Source organism: Hyla sarda, unplaced genomic scaffold (assembly GCF_029499605.1).
Source record: "Hyla sarda isolate aHylSar1 unplaced genomic scaffold, aHylSar1.hap1 scaffold_718, whole genome shotgun sequence".
Taxonomy (NCBI): domain Eukaryota; kingdom Metazoa; phylum Chordata; class Amphibia; order Anura; family Hylidae; genus Hyla; species Hyla sarda.
In genome coordinates, this window is record NW_026610738.1 from 43,441 (window position 1) to 64,826 (window position 21,386).

Below are 21,386 nucleotides of genomic sequence, written 5' to 3' on the forward strand. Positions count from 1 at the left end.
ATATATATATCTCCGCCGAAATCACTTTTAAACCCATTTCCACCTTTTTTTCCCTTCTCTTCCTCTTACTTTTTTTTCACGTTTTTTTACGTTTTTCTCCTTTTCGCCTCTTTTCTGGGCGTATTATTCTTCTTTTTCTTCTTTTTTTTCGTCTAATGCATACCCCATCAGTGCAGCAATGCTTATTCAATACCGCCAGCAGATGGAGACACTGGGGGATAATTTTCTAAGGATTTATACTGATTTTTCCTGTCTGAATTTGTCGCACAGAAAGTTGCAGGCCAAATATGTGTGACATTTCTGCGACTTTAGCTTCTAGAGCATTTTTACAACATTATACATAGGTGCTGAATACATAAAAAGCGACTGTTCAGCGACAGACAAGTCGCATCGGCTGAAAGTAGGCCAGAATGTCAGTCCATGTTGGAGCAGGTTTAGATACAGTCTAAAGCATAGATCTCAAAGTCTGTGCACAGAATTTAGCAAGGGCCTCGCACCTTCTGATGCATCAGGTAGGTGCACAATAGCATAGCCTAACCCTCTGTACTTTGGTCTATATTGATGCGGGACATAGACAGCCAGCTGATGACCAATCCATTAGTGCAATGGATGGCTGGAAGCATTTGTCTTTGCCTTTGCAATACCACAGAAGCAATGCATGGTCAATGTACAGCAATGACACACCTGTGTGAACAGCCAGGAGACCCCCCCCCCCATGTTATGTTACATAGTTACATAGTTAGTACGGTCGAAAAAAGACATATGTCCATCAAGTTCAACCAGGGAATTAAGGGGTAGGGGTGTGGCGCGATATTGGGGAAGGGATGAGATTTTATATTTCTTCATAAGCATTAATCTTATTTTGTCAATTAGGAACATTCAGCACCCACCCGCTATCAAGGCAGCTGCCTATCATGTCATGCCCTACCTGCACAGGTGTGCTGGCTACTCAAATGATCCAATTAAGGAGGCCATTTAGTCAGCAGCAGCAGAAGTCCTGTGCCTGGACGCTCCAACAGCGGCCAGACACAAGCAGAAGCAGAAGCAGCAGCAGCACCACCTTTTGTTTTTTGGCTGCAGCAGCAGCAGCAGCAAGGCCCACAGGGCTGGCTAGCTGGCTAGCCAGCAAGCAGGTAGCAATGAAAGTAGGAATCTTTCTTTTTAACCCTGTAAGGGGGTGGTGCACTGTACCCGAAGATACTGCCATATCGGGTCAATGCATAGGGCGACGGAAGCAAGCTTCGAAATCGGCCCCCGTTCTCAAAAATCCATTTAATATATGGTCCCCAGATAGGGGACGTATCAGATATTAAACTGATAAGAACAGATACTACACTTGATCTTAGCCAAAAGGCCGAGAAGCGATAACCGTGAAAGGGGCGGGCCCAACAAGGTCCCCTTCATGGGCACTATCACTGCTTGCTGTCAGGGAGGCTGCCAGACAATTTTCCATGCACACTCTGGGCTGGGGGGCAGTCAACCACCAGTACACACAGCAGAACCTAAACCCATACCATTATTGCTAAGCAGCAAGACAGGGGCCCATTGCACTCCCACGGGGCCTTTTTAAATGCAATCCATAACCCGGATTTGCCAGGAACCCTTCTTACTCCTCCTACTTGCATGTGACACTGGGCTTAGGATCTGCATAGGAAACACACACACAAGCACACACCTACCTTTGTTGCCTGCAGATGCCTCCTTGGCTGTCCCCAAACGGTATCAAACCAACACCCACGGGAAGCTGTAAGCATAGAGGACATGCCTGCACCCCATTGGACTTACCTGTGTGGGTTAAACCCGGGTTATTTGACAACCTATGGCGGTGATGGTTCTGCTCAGGCAGAGCAGTGCTGATGCTCCTCATAAAGCTGTCGCTGCTGTGAAGGTTCTAGGTGACATCACAAATCCCTATGGTTACATACACAACAAAGCTGGGTTGTTGTTGTTTACACTCTGCAAGGCCTGTGGAAGTGAGTGACATCATAGCACTGTAGTTCTGAGGGTTCTAGATGGATGCAACAATCTCCTGTTGCTTCTATGAAGGCCATAATAGACGACATCACCAAACAGCTCCATAGTCACATACACAGCAAAGGAGAGATGTTGTTTACACCTAGTGATGTCAGTGGTATTGAGTGACATCACAGCACAGTGCTAAGGCTCCTGGGCCTGGACACAGCAGCGGCTGCAATATCTCAACGGAGAATACGTTTATATATATGTGTGTGTGTGCGCGTATATATATATATATATATATATATATATATATATATATATATTTCTCCGCCGAAATCACTTTTAAACCCATTTCCACCTTTTTTTCCCTTCTCTTCCTCTTACTTTTTTTTCACGTTTTTTTACGTTTTTCTCCTTTTCGCCTCTTTTCTGGGCGTATTATTCTTCTTTTTCTTCTTTTTTTTCGTCTAATGCATACCCCATCAGTGCAGCAATGCTTATTCAATACCGCCAGCAGATGGAGACACTGGGGGATAATTTTCTAAGGATTTATACTGATTTTTCCTGTCTGAATTTGTCGCACAGAAAGTTGCAGGCCAAATATGTGTGACATTTCTGCGACTTTAGCTTCTAGAGCATTTTTACAACATTATACATAGGTGCTGAATACATAAAAAGCGACTGTTCAGCGACAGACAAGTCGCATCGGCTGAAAGTAGGCCAGAATGTCAGTCCATGTTGGAGCAGGTTTAGATACAGTCTAAAGCATAGATCTCAAAGTCTGTGCACAGAATTTAGCAAGGGCCTCGCACCTTCTGATGCATCAGGTAGGTGCACAATAGCATAGCCTAACCCTCTGTACTTTGGTCTATATTGATGCGGGACATAGACAGCCAGCTGATGACCAATCCATTAGTGCAATGGATGGCTGGAAGCATTTGTCTTTGCCTTTGCAATACCACAGAAGCAATGCATGGTCAATGTACAGCAATGACACACCTGTGTGAACAGCCAGGAGACCCCCCCCCCCATGTTATGTTACATAGTTACATAGTTAGTACGGTCGAAAAAAGACATATGTCCATCAAGTTCAACCAGGGAATTAAGGGGTAGGGGTGTGGCGCGATATTGGGGAAGGGATGAGATTTTATATTTCTTCATAAGCATTAATCTTATTTTGTCAATTAGGAACATTCAGCACCCACCCGCTATCAAGGCAGCTGCCTATCATGTCATGCCCTACCTGCACAGGTGTGCTGGCTACTCAAATGATCCAATTAAGGAGGCCATTTAGTCAGCAGCAGCAGAAGTCCTGTGCCTGGACGCTCCAACAGCGTCCAGACACAAGCAGAAGCAGAAGCAGCAGCAGCACCACCTTTTGTTTTTTGGCTGCAGCAGCAGCAGCAGCAAGGCCCACAGGGCTGGCTAGCTGGCTAGCCAGCAAGCAGGTAGCAATGAAAGTAGGAATCTTTCTTTTTAACCCTGTAAGGGGGTGGTGCACTGTACCCGAAGATACTGCCATATCGGGTCAATGCATAGGGCGACGGAAGCAAGCTTCGAAATCGGCCCCCGTTCTCAAAAATCCATTTAATATATGGTCCCCAGATAGGGGACGTATCAGATATTAAACTGATAAGAACAGATACTACACTTGATCTTAGCCAAAAGGCCGAGAAGCGATAACCGTGAAAGGGGCGGGCCCAACAAGGTCCCCTTCATGGGCACTATCACTGCTTGCTGTCAGGGAGGCTGCCAGACAATTTTCCATGCACACTCTGGGCTGGGGGGCAGTCAACCACCAGTACACACAGCAGAACCTAAACCCATACCATTATTGCTAAGCAGCAAGACAGGGGCCCATTGCACTCCCACGGGGCCTTTTTAAATGCAATCCATAACCCGGATTTGCCAGGAACCCTTCTTACTCCTCCTACTTGCATGTGACACTGGGCTTAGGATCTGCATAGGAAACACACACACAAGCACACACCTACCTTTGTTGCCTGCAGATGCCTCCTTGGCTGTCCCCAAACGGTATCAAACCAACACCCACGGGAAGCTGTAAGCATAGAGGACATGCCTGCACCCCATTGGACTTACCTGTGTGGGTTAAACCCGGGTTATTTGACAACCTATGGCGGTGATGGTTCTGCTCAGGCAGAGCAGTGCTGATGCTCCTCATAAAGCTGTCGCTGCTGTGAAGGTTCTAGGTGACATCACAAATCCCTATGGTTACATACACAACAAAGCTGGGTTGTTGTTGTTTACACTCTGCAAGGCCTGTGGAAGTGAGTGACATCATAGCACTGTAGTTCTGAGGGTTCTAGATGGATGCAACAATCTCCTGTTGCTTCTATGAAGGCCATAATAGACGACATCACCAAACAGCTCCATAGTCACATACACAGCAAAGGAGAGATGTTGTTTACACCTAGTGATGTCAGTGGTATTGAGTGACATCACAGCACAGTGCTAAGGCTCCTGGGCCTGGACACAGCAGCGGCTGCAATATCTCAACGGAGAATACGTTTATATATATGTGTGTGTGTGCGCGTATATATATATATATATATATATATATATATATATATTTCTCCGCCGAAATCACTTTTAAACCCATTTCCACCTTTTTTTCCCTTCTCTTCCTCTTACTTTTTTTTCACGTTTTTTTACGTTTTTCTCCTTTTCGCCTCTTTTCTGGGCGTATTATTCTTCTTTTTCTTCTTTTTTTTCGTCTAATGCATACCCCATCAGTGCAGCAATGCTTATTCAATACCGCCAGCAGATGGAGACACTGGGGGATAATTTTCTAAGGATTTATACTGATTTTTCCTGTCTGAATTTGTTGCACAGAAAGTTGCAGGCCAAATATGTGTGACATTTCTGCGACTTTAGCTTCTAGAGCATTTTTACAACATTATACATAGGTGCTGAATACATAAAAAGCGACTGTTCAGCGACAGACAAGTCGCATCGGCTGAAAGTAGGCCAGAATGTCAGTCCATGTTGGAGCAGGTTTAGATACAGTCTAAAGCATAGATCTCAAAGTCTGTGCACAGAATTTAGCAAGGGCCTCGCACCTTCTGATGCATCAGGTAGGTGCACAATAGCATAGCCTAACCCTCTGTACTTTGGTCTATATTGATGCGGGACATAGACAGCCAGCTGATGACCAATCCATTAGTGCAATGGATGGCTGGAAGCATTTGTCTTTGCCTTTGCAATACCACAGAAGCAATGCATGGTCAATGTACAGCAATGACACACCTGTGTGAACAGCCAGGAGACCCCCCCCCCCCATGTTATGTTACATAGTTACATAGTTAGTACGGTCGAAAAAAGACATATGTCCATCAAGTTCAACCAGGGAATTAAGGGGTAGGGGTGTGGCGCGATATTGGGGAAGGGATGAGATTTTATATTTCTTCATAAGCATTAATCTTATTTTGTCAATTAGGAACATTCAGCACCCACCCGCTATCAAGGCAGCTGCCTATCATGTCATGCCCTACCTGCACAGGTGTGCTGGCTACTCAAATGATCCAATTAAGGAGGCCATTTAGTCAGCAGCAGCAGAAGTCCTGTGCCTGGACGCTCCAACAGCGTCCAGACACAAGCAGAAGCAGAAGCAGCAGCAGCACCACCTTTTGTTTTTTGGCTGCAGCAGCAGCAGCAGCAAGGCCCACAGGGCTGGCTAGCTGGCTAGCCAGCAAGCAGGTAGCAATGAAAGTAGGAATCTTTCTTTTTAACCCTGTAAGGGGGTGGTGCACTGTACCCGAAGATACTGCCATATCGGGTCAATGCATAGGGCGACGGAAGCAAGCTTCGAAATCGGCCCCCGTTCTCAAAAATCCATTTAATATATGGTCCCCAGATAGGGGACGTATCAGATATTAAACTGATAAGAACAGATACTACACTTGATCTTAGCCAAAAGGCCGAGAAGCGATAACCGTGAAAGGGGCGGGCCCAACAAGGTCCCCTTCATGGGCACTATCACTGCTTGCTGTCAGGGAGGCTGCCAGACAATTTTCCATGCACACTCTGGGCTGGGGGGCAGTCAACCACCAGTACACACAGCAGAACCTAAACCCATACCATTATTGCTAAGCAGCAAGACAGGGGCCCATTGCACTCCCACGGGGCCTTTTTAAATGCAATCCATAACCCGGATTTGCCAGGAACCCTTCTTACTCCTCCTACTTGCATGTGACACTGGGCTTAGGATCTGCATAGGAAACACACACACAAGCACACACCTACCTTTGTTGCCTGCAGATGCCTCCTTGGCTGTCCCCAAACGGTATCAAACCAACACCCACGGGAAGCTGTAAGCATAGAGGACATGCCTGCACCCCATTGGACTTACCTGTGTGGGTTAAACCCGGGTTATTTGACAACCTATGGCGGTGATGGTTCTGCTCAGGCAGAGCAGTGCTGATGCTCCTCATAAAGCTGTCGCTGCTGTGAAGGTTCTAGGTGACATCACAAATCCCTATGGTTACATACACAACAAAGCTGGGTTGTTGTTGTTTACACTCTGCAAGGCCTGTGGAAGTGAGTGACATCATAGCACTGTAGTTCTGAGGGTTCTAGATGGATGCAACAATCTCCTGTTGCTTCTATGAAGGCCATAATAGACGACATCACCAAACAGCTCCATAGTCACATACACAGCAAAGGAGAGATGTTGTTTACACCTAGTGATGTCAGTGGTATTGAGTGACATCACAGCACAGTGCTAAGGCTCCTGGGCCTGGACACAGCAGCGGCTGCAATATCTCAACGGAGAATACGTTTATATATATGTGTGTGTGTGCGCGTATATATATATATATATATATATATATATATATATATATATATATTTCTCCGCCGAAATCACTTTTAAACCCATTTCCACCTTTTTTTCCCTTCTCTTCCTCTTACTTTTTTTTCAAGTTTTTTTACGTTTTTCTCCTTTTCGCCTCTTTTCTGGGCGTATTATTCTTCTTTTTCTTCTTTTTTTTCGTCTAATGCATACCCCATCAGTGCAGCAATGCTTATTCAATACCGCCAGCAGATGGAGACACTGGGGGATAATTTTCTAAGGATTTATACTGATTTTTCCTGTCTGAATTTGTCGCACAGAAAGTTGCAGGCCAAATATGTGTGACATTTCTGCGACTTTAGCTTCTAGAGCATTTTTACAACATTATACATAGGTGCTGAATACATAAAAAGCGACTGTTCAGCGACAGACAAGTCGCATCGGCTGAAAGTAGGCCAGAATGTCAGTCCATGTTGGAGCAGGTTTAGATACAGTCTAAAGCATAGATCTCAAAGTCTGTGCACAGAATTTAGCAAGGGCCTCGCACCTTCTGATGCATCAGGTAGGTGCACAATAGCATAGCCTAACCCTCTGTACTTTGGTCTATATTGATGCGGGACATAGACAGCCAGCTGATGACCAATCCATTAGTGCAATGGATGGCTGGAAGCATTTGTCTTTGCCTTTGCAATACCACAGAAGCAATGCATGGTCAATGTACAGCAATGACACACCTGTGTGAACAGCCAGGAGACCCCCCCCCCCCATGTTATGTTACATAGTTACATAGTTAGTACGGTCGAAAAAAGACATATGTCCATCAAGTTCAACCAGGGAATTAAGGGGTAGGGGTGTGGCGCGATATTGGGGAAGGGATGAGATTTTATATTTCTTCATAAGCATTAATCTTATTTTGTCAATTAGGAACATTCAGCACCCACCCGCTATCAAGGCAGCTGCCTATCATGTCATGCCCTACCTGCACAGGTGTGCTGGCTACTCAAATGATCCAATTAAGGAGGCCATTTAGTCAGCAGCAGCAGAAGTCCTGTGCCTGGACGCTCCAACAGCGGCCAGACACAAGCAGAAGCAGAAGCAGCAGCAGCACCACCTTTTGTTTTTTGGCTGCAGCAGCAGCAGCAGCAAGGCCCACAGGGCTGGCTAGCTGGCTAGCCAGCAAGCAGGTAGCAATGAAAGTAGGAATCTTTCTTTTTAACCCTGTAAGGGGGTGGTGCACTGTACCCGAAGATACTGCCATATCGGGTCAATGCATAGGGCGACGGAAGCAAGCTTCGAAATCGGCCCCCGTTCTCAAAAATCCATTTAATATATGGTCCCCAGATAGGGGACGTATCAGATATTAAACTGATAAGAACAGATACTACACTTGATCTTAGCCAAAAGGCCGAGAAGCGATAACCGTGAAAGGGGCGGGCCCAACAAGGTCCCCTTCATGGGCACTATCACTGCTTGCTGTCAGGGAGGCTGCCAGACAATTTTCCATGCACACTCTGGGCTGGGGGGCAGTCAACCACCAGTACACACAGCAGAACCTAAACCCATACCATTATTGCTAAGCAGCAAGACAGGGGCCCATTGCACTCCCACGGGGCCTTTTTAAATGCAATCCATAACCCGGATTTGCCAGGAACCCTTCTTACTCCTCCTACTTGCATGTGACACTGGGCTTAGGATCTGCATAGGAAACACACACACAAGCACACACCTACCTTTGTTGCCTGCAGATGCCTCCTTGGCTGTCCCCAAACGGTATCAAACCAACACCCACGGGAAGCTGTAAGCATAGAGGACATGCCTGCACCCCATTGGACTTACCTGTGTGGGTTAAACCCGGGTTATTTGACAACCTATGGCGGTGATGGTTCTGCTCAGGCAGAGCAGTGCTGATGCTCCTCATAAAGCTGTCGCTGCTGTGAAGGTTCTAGGTGACATCACAAATCCCTATGGTTACATACACAACAAAGCTGGGTTGTTGTTGTTTACACTCTGCAAGGCCTGTGGAAGTGAGTGACATCATAGCACTGTAGTTCTGAGGGTTCTAGATGGATGCAACAATCTCCTGTTGCTTCTATGAAGGCCATAATAGACGACATCACCAAACAGCTCCATAGTCACATACACAGCAAAGGAGAGATGTTGTTTACACCTAGTGATGTCAGTGGTATTGAGTGACATCACAGCACAGTGCTAAGGCTCCTGGGCCTGGACACAGCAGCGGCTGCAATATCTCAACGGAGAATATGTTTATATATATGTGTGTGTGTGCGCGTATATATATATATATATATATATATATATATATATATATATATATATTTCTCCGCCGAAATCACTTTTAAACCCATTTCCACCTTTTTTTCCCTTCTCTTCCTCTTACTTTTTTTTCACGTTTTTTTACGTTTTTCTCCTTTTCGCCTCTTTTCTGGGCGTATTATTCTTCTTTTTCTTCTTTTTTTTCGTCTAATGCATACCCCATCAGTGCAGCAATGCTTATTCAATACCGCCAGCAGATGGAGACACTGGGGGATAATTTTCTAAGGATTTATACTGATTTTTCCTGTCTGAATTTGTCGCACAGAAAGTTGCAGGCCAAATATGTGTGACATTTCTGCGACTTTAGCTTCTAGAGCATTTTTACAACATTATACATAGGTGCTGAATACATAAAAAGCGACTGTTCAGCGACAGACAAGTCGCATCGGCTGAAAGTAGGCCAGAATGTCAGTCCATGTTGGAGCAGGTTTAGATACAGTCTAAAGCATAGATCTCAAAGTCTGTGCACAGAATTTAGCAAGGGCCTCGCACCTTCTGATGCATCAGGTAGGTGCACAATAGCATAGCCTAACCCTCTGTACTTTGGTCTATATTGATGCGGGACATAGACAGCCAGCTGATGACCAATCCATTAGTGCAATGGATGGCTGGAAGCATTTGTCTTTGCCTTTGCAATACCACAGAAGCAATGCATGGTCAATGTACAGCAATGACACACCTGTGTGAACAGCCAGGAGACCCCCCCCCCCCATGTTATGTTACATAGTTACATAGTTAGTACGGTCGAAAAAAGACATATGTCCATCAAGTTCAACCAGGGAATTAAGGGGTAGGGGTGTGGCGCGATATTGGGGAAGGGATGAGATTTTATATTTCTTCATAAGCATTAATCTTATTTTGTCAATTAGGAACATTCAGCACCCACCCGCTATCAAGGCAGCTGCCTATCATGTCATGCCCTACCTGCACAGGTGTGCTGGCTACTCAAATGATCCAATTAAGGAGGCCATTTAGTCAGCAGCAGCAGAAGTCCTGTGCCTGGACGCTCCAACAGCGGCCAGACACAAGCAGAAGCAGAAGCAGCAGCAGCACCACCTTTTGTTTTTTGGCTGCAGCAGCAGCAGCAGCAAGGCCCACAGGGCTGGCTAGCTGGCTAGCCAGCAAGCAGGTAGCAATGAAAGTAGGAATCTTTCTTTTTAACCCTGTAAGGGGGTGGTGCACTGTACCCGAAGATACTGCCATATCGGGTCAATGCATAGGGCGACGGAAGCAAGCTTCGAAATCGGCCCCCGTTCTCAAAAATCCATTTAATATATGGTCCCCAGATAGGGGACGTATCAGATATTAAACTGATAAGAACAGATTTTTTTTTTTTTTTTTTTTTTTTTTTTTTTTTTTCCTCAGTTACAGACTATTGTTTGAACGATCATCAGGTCTCCTACCAGGACTCGTCACTTAAAACAATGTCTGAAAAAACATCATGCGGAAAGACAAAAAAAAAGGGAACCGAGGGTCAAGAACTTAAAACCAAAAGGTGAAAGCTGAAGGAAAACAAAAACATTTAAAAAACAAAACATAAACTGGTCAGACTTACAGTTTCCACCATTGGGTATATTTCCAGATCTTTTCAGCATTGTCTTCTCCCATTCTCTTCTTATCTAATAAATATGCAATAAAAAGTCTTCCGAGCAACAACCTCCTACATTCACTTGGAGAAATGGAAACATTTTTAAAAACAAGCAAATTCCTGGAGTCCCATAAAACTTCTTTAAAAACAGAAAAAATTATCCAAGTAACACGTGCATCATTCTTCATGTTAAAGTCCTGACCGATAAAAATTTTCTCAAAAGTAAAATCATTAAAACCCATAAGTGCAATAAAAAATCTTGTTAAAAGCCTAAAAACTTCCTTGGCATAAAAACAGTCCCACCACAAATGTACAATATCTTCTTTACCTCCACAACCCTCTCTTGGACACTGTTCACTCACTCTTATTCCTCTTCCTCTTAAAAACACTCGAGTTGGGAGGCAACCATGGTAAGACATCCATACCACATCTTTTTGTCTATTTGATAAACCAAAGGAATTAAAAAGGCTCCAAATCTTAACTGACTGTGCAATATTACAGAATGGTACTTCATTAAATTTTTCACTCTTTCTCAACTCATATTCTATTTTCTTCTTTTCAGGTTTCCCCAAGGAGCTCAAATTAAACTGATCATTGAAAGACCGAAGAACCACATAAAAGGTAGGTATAATCAGCGCCATTGGTTTCCTCAGATCCCTCTCACACCAGCCCCACTTAGAAAACAACCATCCTGCTAAATATTTACACATATCAGCTGTTTTACTATTGCACTGGATCGTCTTGAAAATTAAAAGAAAATAGTGTAACTTTAAAAACAAATCAATATTTGGAAAGTCATATCCACCATTCTTTACAGTACTCATTACCTTCTCTCTTTTCATTTTTTCCATTTTGGATCCCCAAAAGAAAACAAAAAGTCTTCTTGTTGTCTTCCTCATCCAAAGCTTACCAGGTGGAAAAACCATCGCAGTATATAAAAGTAAAGGTAAAATCACAGTCTTAATAACAAGTACTTTCCCTTTAAGGGATAAACTCCTCAATTTCCAAAAATTCAATTTCTTTTCAATTTTACTGTCCAGCTTGTTGTAAGTCTCTGTCCCTTTAAGATTCTTTTCAAAAATGACCCCTAAAACTTCCACATTCTCCTTTATCTCTACTCCATCCACCAACACATCTTCGCATTTCCCAAAATTCACCAAATGACATTTGCCCCAGTTTACACACATTCCGGCCACACAGCAAAAAATTTGAATATGCAAATTCACTCTATTCAAATCTGCTTTTGAAGTACATGTAAACACAACATCATCCATGTAGCTTAAAACCTTAAGATCACTCCCACCACTGCCAGGTATAAAAACTCCTTTAACACATTTGTCTTTCTGAACATTCTTTAACAAGGCCTCTATTACACAGATGAAAAGGATTGGGGAGAGTGGGCAACCCTGCCGAACCCCTGATAAAATCTTAAAAGCAGGACCAACATGGCCATTCATTAAAACTTGTCCAGTAACACCATTATATAACCCTTTAATAACATGTAATAACTTCATTGGGATCCCCATATGTTTTAGGGCCATAAACATAAATTTGTGTGCGACTTTATCATAGGCCTTCTCGAAATCCACTGACTCGACAAAAAGAGGCACCTTATTAAAATTACAATAATAAATAACATCCCTTAAAATCAATAAATTATCAGTAATTCTTCTCCCGGGTACAGCACATACTTGGTAATTATCTACCATATGGCCAATAATATTCCTAAGCCTGTTTGCAACAATTTTAGCAATAATTTTATAGTCACTGTTTAACAATGAAATTGGTCTCCAATTTTTTATATCACGTTCGTCACCTTTCTTATGTATTAGTGTGATAATTCCCTTCTTCATTGAATCAGCTAAAATCCCAAACTTAAAAACATATTGCACAACCCGAGTAAAAACATCTTTTAAAAGAGGCCAAAATACAACATAAAACTCAGCTGGAAGGCCGTCACTACCAGGGGTTTTACCTTTTGCCATTCCATTCAGCGCCATTCTAATTTCATTTTCACTAACATCTTCCACCAAAAAAACTTTCTCCTCATCTGGAATTTGATCCTCTAAAATGTTACAGTAGTCTTCCATTTCATTAATAGCAGCTTTACTTTCATTACTAAAAAGTGTTTCATAAAATTTACAAACCTCCTCCTCCATCTCCCTACCAACCACCTCACCACTTGAGGTTAAAACCGACTTAAAGACCCCCTTTGGCTTAAAACACTTTTTAAAAAAATATCGACTACATTGTTCATTCTCCTCCAAATGTTGCACCTTAGCCCTGTAAACAATATTCCTTCCTCTTTCCTTCAACCTTGTCTTCATCTCTTCCTTAATTTCACAAATTTCAGCATCCACCTCTAGACCAGCGTTCTTAAACTTAAAGAGAGTCTCCAACTGTGAAACTAAAGTCTCATCTCTCCGCCTCTTCTCCTGTGCTCTCTTAATGCAAACAGACTTAAAATAACCAGCAAAGTTCACTTTAGCCCAATCCCACCAGTCTAAAATATTTTTAAAACAGTCTTGTTTAGCAGCACAGGATAAAAATATATTTTTAAAACCTGCCATTACCTCCTCTTCTTCAAGTAAACTCACATTCAACTTCCAGAGTCCCCTACCAAAGGCAATGGACTCTGAGATGCTTATTTCAGCAGATAAAATTTTATGATCTGAGAAAATCGACATCATCTGATTACACCGGGCCACCTTCATCCCTTCAGACACAAAAATATAATCTATTCGGGATTTACAGTGACCACTATCCGATACATATGTATATCTATCATCAGTGTCAATCATCAGTCCAGCATCTATATAGTGTAAGTCTTGTACTAATTGATTTAAAGCATTAGAGGTAATGTCAGTTCGGACTTCAGCAGCACTCTCACGGTCATTAACAGTACGGATACAGTTAAAATCACCAGCCACTATAGTACTTTCCCGACCAGGGATAAAAAACTTCAAAGACTCTAAAAAAACCAACCGCTCTTTCTTCTCTGCTGGGGCATATACGTTAAAAACTCTAATCCTCTGGTCTAAAAACTCAAAGTTTAAAACCATGCAACGGCCTGGTATTAAAATCTGGCAATTTAAAACTTTGATATTGTTATTTTTGATTAAAAAACCAACTCCTTCATTCTTGTTATCCGTACTAGTTGACCAAAAAGATTGTCCCATCCTCCACTCATCAGCATAAGGTGCAGATTTAATTGCACACTCCTGTAAACATATTATATCAGCTCTCACATTCTCCAACACCTCAAAAATAGCAGCTCTTCTTACTTCTGATCCAATACTCCTGACATTAAGGGTTGTTAAGATAAGAGTCATAATAACTAAAATGAATAAAATCAAAACTTTAATATCCATCATAGTTAAAAATTACTGCTCTGACTCTCAACTTTCCTTAAAACATTTTCATAACAATCAGGCGACCCTGGATCAGAGTCCCTGTCCATTTCAACTCCTCTTCCAACCACTGGGTCCTCTTGATCCCCAGTCCAACTTCCTTTTTTACTTCTTTTACTTTCCACCCCCACCTCATCCTCCTCATCACTGCTGACAAATCTCTGAGCAGGTGTAAGGGACTTCTCAGGTGACTGCACATTTTCTTGGAATTCCATTCCCTCCTCCTCCCCCACAACAGGGTCTGGACATTCCACATCACCACTCATGCTTCCACAAGGAAACACATCTCCATACACAGTTTCAATCTTCTTGACCTCCACCCCCTTTGCACATGTTACTTCACTTGTGGAGACCACTTTCTTATACTCCTGTTCAACCACCACACTTGTCTCCACAAAAGCCTCTTTAATCACATCCACCTGAGCAACAACATTTTTAACAATCGTACCACCTGCGCTCCTCCCGACTTCACATTCCCCCTCCACATTAGATTTTTCACCTCCATCCACACCTCCATCCACACCTGTGGCTTCTGAAAAAGACCTCCTTCCCATTCCCTGTTCATTGCTCTGTCCACCTTTACTTCCAGCCGCATCAGCATAACTCCTTCTCTTGTACCATAAGTGACATCCTCTTGCCAAATGGGAATTACTCCCACAAATATCACAAGTCTTTTCCTCAACGCAAAAACTTGTTTCATGCCCAGTCTTGCCACAGTTCCTACAAACAACACCCTTCACAGGACATGCGTCCTGCACGTGGCCATATGCTTGACATTTGCGGCAAAACTGAAGCTGCCCCTCATAAAAACAAAAACCACGCTCTCCTCCAATGGAAAAAACTTGAGGAATACTCTTAATTCCCTCCTCCATAGACTCATCCTTCTTGAACTTCACAACATATTTCCTTTTACAGTTAAAAAAACCATGTCTGTTCTTTAGTTTTCCAAAAAACTTCACTTCTTCACAATAACGATAAAGAAAATTTGTTACCATTGAGTCTGTAACTTTGGGATTGTACATATGTACGATGACCACTTTCTCTGTACTCAGAAACAAAGGCTCTACTTTAACTTTCCTCATAATATCCGGCTCATTCTTTCTCTTCATTCCTTCCAGGTCCTTGTAGACCCTCTGACAAATCTCGGAATTAACAAATGTAACATCATAAATACCCTGTCTAGGGAAATCTTGCATTGCAAATACATCTGTTACCTTTAGGTACTGGAGCCTGCGTAGAATCTCCAGCACAATCTGGTCCAGGCCAACCGTTCCCCGATGTTCCGTTGGGACGAAAATCCTGACCGTGTCTTCTATTCCGCGAATCCTCTCTCCTCCACTCATTTTTGCAGGCGATGAAACCCACTATCGCAACTCCGAAATAACCCAGGGCCCCCCGCAAAGAGGACCCCGATCACCACCCCCTTCAACTCCTAACCCGCCCGGTAAACCGCACGGGATCGAAGCCAAAAGGCCGAGAAGCGATAACCGTGAAAGGGGCGGGCCCAACAAGGTCCCCTTCATGGGCACTATCACTGCTTGCTGTCAGGGAGGCTGCCAGACAATTTTCCATGCACACTCTGGGCTGGGGGGCAGTCAACCACCAGTACACACAGCAGAACCTAAACCCATACCATTATTGCTAAGCAGCAAGACAGGGGCCCATTGCACTCCCACGGGGCCTTTTTAAATGCGATCCATAACCCGGATTTGCCAGGAACCCTTCTTACTCCTCCTACTTGCATGTGACACTGGGCTTAGGATCTGCATAGGAAACACACACACAAGCACACACCTACCTTTGTTGCCTGCAGATGCCTCCTTGGCTGTCCCCAAACGGTATCAAACCAACACCCACGGGAAGCTGTAAGCATAGAGGACATGCCTGCACCCCATTGGACTTACCTGTGTGGGTTAAACCCGGGTTATTTGACAACCTATGGCGGTGATGGTTCTGCTCAGGCAGAGCAGTGCTGATGCTCCTCATAAAGCTGTCGCTGCTGTGAAGGTTCTAGGTGACATCACAAATCCCTATGGTTACATACACAACAAAGCTGGGTTGTTGTTGTTTACACTCTGCAAGGCCTGTGGAAGTGAGTGACATCATAGCACTGTAGTTCTGAGGGTTCTAGATGGATGCAACAATCTCCTGTTGCTTCTATGAAGGCCATAATAGACGACATCACCAAACAGCTCCATAGTCACATACACAGCAAAGGAGAGATGTTGTTTACACCTAGTGATGTCAGTGGTATTGAGTGACATCACAGCACAGTGCTAAGGCTCCTGGGCCTGGACACAGCAGCGGCTGCAATATCTCAACGGAGAATACGTTTATATATATGTGTGTGTGTGCGCGTATATATATATATATATATATATATATATATATATATATATATTCTCCGCCGAAATCACTTTTAAACCCATTTCCACCTTTTTTTCCCTTCTCTTCCTCTTACTTTTTTTTCACGTTTTTTTACGTTTTTCTCCTTTTCGCCTCTTTTCTGGGCGTATTATTCTTCTTTTTCTTCTTTTTTTTCGTCTAATGCATACCCCATCAGTGCAGCAATGCTTATTCAATACCGCCAGCAGATGGAGACACTGGGGGATAATTTTCTAAGGATTTATACTGATTTTTCCTGTCTGAATTTGTCGCACAGAAAGTTGCAGGCCAAATATGTGTGACATTTCTGCGACTTTAGCTTCTAGAGCATTTTTACAACATTATACATAGGTGCTGAATACATAAAAAGCGACTGTTCAGCGACAGACAAGTCGCATCGGCTGAAAGTAGGCCAGAATGTCAGTCCATGTTGGAGCAGGTTTAGATACAGTCTAAAGCATAGATCTCAAAGTCTGTGCACAGAATTTAGCAAGGGCCTCGCACCTTCTGATGCATCAGGTAGGTGCACAATAGCATAGCCTAACCCTCTGTACTTTGGTCTATATTGATGCGGGACATAGACAGCCAGCTGATGACCAATCCATTAGTGCAATGGATGGCTGGAAGCATTTGTCTTTGCCTTTGCAATACCACAGAAGCAATGCATGGTCAATGTACAGCAATGACACACCTGTGTGAACAGCCAGGAGACCCCCCCCCCCATGTTATGTTACATAGTTACATAGTTAGTACGGTCGAAAAAAGACATATGTCCATCAAGTTCAACCAGGGAATTAAGGGGTAGGGGTGTGGCGCGATATTGGGGAAGGGATGAGATTTTATATTTCTTCATAAGCATTAATCTTATTTTGTCAATTAGGAACATTCAGCACCCACCCGCTATCAAGGCAGCTGCCTATCATGTCATGCCCTACCTGCACAGGTGTGCTGGCTACTCAAATGATCCAATTAAGGAGGCCATTTAGTCAGCAGCAGCAGAAGTCCTGTGCCTGGACGCTCCAACAGCGGCCAGACACAAGCAGAAGCAGAAGCAGCAGCAGCACCACCTTTTGTTTTTTGGCTGCAGCAGCAGCAGCAGCAGCAAGGCCCACAGGGCTGGCTAGCTGGCTAGCCAGCAAGCAGGTAGCAATGAAAGTAGGAATCTTTCTTTTTAACCCTGTAAGGGGGTGGTGCACTGTACCCGAAGATACTGCCATATCGGGTCAATGCATAGGGCGACGGAAGCAAGCTTCGAAATCGGCCCCCGTTCTCAAAAATCCATTTAATATATGGTCCCCAGATAGGGGACGTATCAGATATTAAACTGATAAGAACAGATACTACACTTGATCTTAGCCAAAAGGCCGAGAAGCGATAACCGTGAAAGGGGCGGGCCCAACAAGGTCCCCTTCATGGGCACTATCACTGCTTGCTGTCAGGGAGGCTGCCAGACAATTTTCCATGCACACTCTGGGCTGGGGGGCAGTCAACCACCAGTACACACAGCAGAACCTAAACCCATACCATTATTGCTAAGCAGCAAGACAGGGGCCCATTGCACTCCCACGGGGCCTTTTTAAATGCAATCCATAACCCGGATTTGCCAGGAACCCTTCTTACTCCTCCTACTTGCATGTGACACTGGGCTTAGGATCTGCATAGGAAACACACACACAAGCACACACCTACCTTTGTTGCCTGCAGATGCCTCCTTGGCTGTCCCCAAACGGTATCAAACCAACACCCACGGGAAGCTGTAAGCATAGAGGACATGCCTGCACCCCATTGGACTTACCTGTGTGGGTTAAACCCGGGTTATTTGACAACCTATGGCGGTGATGGTTCTGCTCAGGCAGAGCAGTGCTGATGCTCCTCATAAAGCTGTCGCTGCTGTGAAGGTTCTAGGTGACATCACAAATCCCTATGGTTACATACACAACAAAGCTGGGTTGTTGTTGTTTACACTCTGCAAGGCCTGTGGAAGTGAGTGACATCATAGCACTGTAGTTCTGAGGGTTCTAGATGGATGCAACAATCTCCTGTTGCTTCTATGAAGGCCATAATAGACGACATCACCAAACAGCTCCATAGTCACATACACAGCAAAGGAGAGATGTTGTTTACACCTAGTGATGTCAGTGGTATTGAGTGACATCACAGCACAGTGCTAAGGCTCCTGGGCCTGGACACAGCAGCGGCTGCAATATCTCAACGGAGAATACGTTTATATATATGTGTGTGTGTGCGCGTATATATATATATATATATATATATATATATATTTCTCCGCCGAAATCACTTTTAAACCCATTTCCACCTTTTTTTCCCTTCTCTTCCTCTTACTTTTTTTTCACGTTTTTTTACGTTTTTCTCCTTTTCGCCTCTTTTCTGGGCGTATTATTCTTCTTTTTCTTCTTTTTTTTCGTCTAATGCATACCCCATCAGTGCAGCAATGCTTATTCAATACCGCCAGCAGATGGAGACACTGGGGGATAATTTTCTAAGGATTTATACTGATTTTTCCTGTCTGAATTTGTCGCACAGAAAGTTGCAGGCCAAATATGTGTGACATTTCTGCGACTTTAGCTTCTAGAGCATTTTTACAACATTATACATAGGTGCTGAATACATAAAAAGCGACTGTTCAGCGACAGACAAGTCGCATCGGCTGAAAGTAGGCCAGAATGTCAGTCCATGTTGGAGCAGGTTTAGATACAGTCTAAAGCATAGATCTCAAAGTCTGTGCACAGAATTTAGCAAGGGCCTCGCACCTTCTGATGCATCAGGTAGGTGCACAATAGCATAGCCTAACCCTCTGTACTTTGGTCTATATTGATGCGGGACATAGACAGCCAGCTGATGACCAATCCATTAGTGCAATGGATGGCTGGAAGCATTTGTCTTTGCCTTTGCAATACCACAGAAGCAATGCATGGTCAATGTACAGCAATGACACACCTGTGTGAACAGCCAGGAGACCCCCCCCCCCATGTTATGTTACATAGTTACATAGTTAGTACGGTCGAAAAAAGACATATGTCCATCAAGTTCAACCAGGGAATTAAGGGGTAGGGGTGTGGCGCGATATTGGGGAAGGGATGAGATTTTATATTTCTTCATAAGCATTAATCTTATTTTGTCAATTAGGAACATTCAGCACCCACCCGCTATCAAGGCAGCTGCCTATCATGTCATGCCCTACCTGCACAGGTGTGCTGGCTACTCAAATGATCCAATTAAGGAGGCCATTTAGTCAGCAGCAGCAGAAGTCCTGTGCCTGGACGCTCCAACAGCGGCCAGACACAAGCAGAAGCAGAAGCAGCAGCAGCACCACCTTTTGTTTTTTGGCTGCAGCAGCAGCAGCAGCAAGGCCCACAGGGCTGGCTAGCTGGCTAGCCAGCAAGCAGGTAGCAATGAAAGTAGGAATCTTTCTTTTTAACCCTGTAAGGGGGTGGTGCACTGTACCCGAAGATACTGCCATATCGGGTCAATGCATAGGGCGACGGAAGCAAGCTTCGAAATCGGCCCCCGTTCTCAAAAATCCATTTAATATATGGTCCCCAGATAGGGGACGTATCAGATATTAAACTGATAAGAACAGATACTACACTTGATCTTAGCCAAAAGGCCGAGAAGCGATAACCGTGAAAGGGGCGGGCCCAACAAGGTCCCCATTCATGGGCACTATCACTGCTTGCTGTCAGGGAGGCTGCCAGACAATTTTCCATGCACACTCTGGGCTGGGGGGCAGTCAACCACCAGTACACACAGCAGAACCTAAACCCATACCATTATTGCTAAGCAGCAAGACAGGGGCCCATTGCACTCCCACGGGGCCTTTTTAAATGCAATCCATAACCCGGATTTGCCAGGAACCCTTCTTACTCCTCCTACTTGCATGTGACACTGGGCTTAGGATCTGCATAGGAAACACACACACAAGCACACACCTACCTTTGTTGCCTGCAGATGCCTCCTTGGCTGTCCCCAAACGGTATCAAACCAACACCCACGGGAAGCTGTAAGCATAGAGGACATGCCTGCACCCCATTGGACTTACCTGTGTGGGTTAAACCCGGGTTATTTGACAACCTATGGCGGTGATGGTTCTGCTCAGGCAGAGCAGTGCTGATGCTCCTCATAAAGCTGTCGCTGCTGTGAAGGTTCTAGGTGACATCACAAATCCCTATGGTTACATACACAACAAAGCTGGGTTGTTGTTGTTTACACTCTGCAAGGCCTGTGGAAGTGAGTGACATCATAGCACTGTAGTTCTGAGGGTTCTAGATGGATGCAACAATCTCCTGTTGCTTCTATGAAGGCCATAATAGACGACATCACCAAACAGCTCCATAGTCACATACACAGCAAAGGAGAGATGTTGTTTACACCTAGTGATGTCAGTGGTATTGAGTGACATCACAGCACAGTGCTAAGGCTCCTGGGCCTGGACACAGCAGCGGCTGCAATATCTCAACGGAGAATACGTTTATATATATGTGTGTGTGTGCGCGTATATATATATATATATATATATATATATATATATATTTCTCCGCCGAAATCACTTTTAAACCCATTTCCACCTTTTTTTCCCTTCTCTTCCTCTTACTTTTTTTTCACGTTTTTTTACGTTTTTCTCCTTTTCGCCTCTTTTCTGGGCGTATTATTCTTCTTTTTCTTCTTTTTTTTCGTCTAATGCATACCCCATCAGTGCAGCAATGCTTATTCAATACCGCCAGCAGATGGAGACACTGGGGGATAATTTTCTAAGGATTTATACTGATTTTTCCTGTCTGAATTTGTCGCACAGAAAGTTGCAGGCCAAATATGTGTGACATTTCTGCGACTTTAGCTTCTAGAGCATTTTTACAACATTATACATAGGTGCTGAATACAT

General features: G+C 44.1%; 6 non-coding genes and 1 pseudogene across 6 annotated transcripts; all 7 read right to left on the minus strand.

Annotated features, from left to right (window-relative positions):
* Window positions 1–1,175: 1,175 nt before the first annotated feature.
* Window positions 1,176–1,366, minus strand: LOC130344390 (U2 spliceosomal RNA). The gene has a single exon (XR_008883332.1). It is a non-coding gene; the product is annotated as a U2 spliceosomal RNA (small nuclear RNA).
* A 2,083-nt stretch (window positions 1,367–3,449) lies between these two features.
* Window positions 3,450–3,640, minus strand: LOC130344392 (U2 spliceosomal RNA). The gene has a single exon (XR_008883333.1). It is a non-coding gene; the product is annotated as a U2 spliceosomal RNA (small nuclear RNA).
* Window positions 3,641–5,718: 2,078 nt separating this feature from the next.
* On the minus strand, window positions 5,719–5,909 carry LOC130344393 (U2 spliceosomal RNA). The gene has a single exon (XR_008883334.1). It is a non-coding gene; the product is annotated as a U2 spliceosomal RNA (small nuclear RNA).
* Window positions 5,910–7,995: 2,086 nt separating this feature from the next.
* LOC130344394 (U2 spliceosomal RNA) lies at window positions 7,996–8,186 on the minus strand. Its single transcript, XR_008883335.1, has one exon. It is a non-coding gene; the product is annotated as a U2 spliceosomal RNA (small nuclear RNA).
* A 2,088-nt stretch (window positions 8,187–10,274) lies between these two features.
* Window positions 10,275–10,479, minus strand: LOC130344371 (U2 spliceosomal RNA; annotated as a pseudogene).
* A 7,192-nt stretch (window positions 10,480–17,671) lies between these two features.
* Window positions 17,672–17,862, minus strand: LOC130344395 (U2 spliceosomal RNA). The gene has a single exon (XR_008883336.1). It is a non-coding gene; the product is annotated as a U2 spliceosomal RNA (small nuclear RNA).
* A 2,073-nt stretch (window positions 17,863–19,935) lies between these two features.
* Window positions 19,936–20,126, minus strand: LOC130344397 (U2 spliceosomal RNA). Its single transcript, XR_008883338.1, has one exon. It is a non-coding gene; the product is annotated as a U2 spliceosomal RNA (small nuclear RNA).
* Between the last annotated feature and the right edge of the window lie 1,260 nt (window positions 20,127–21,386).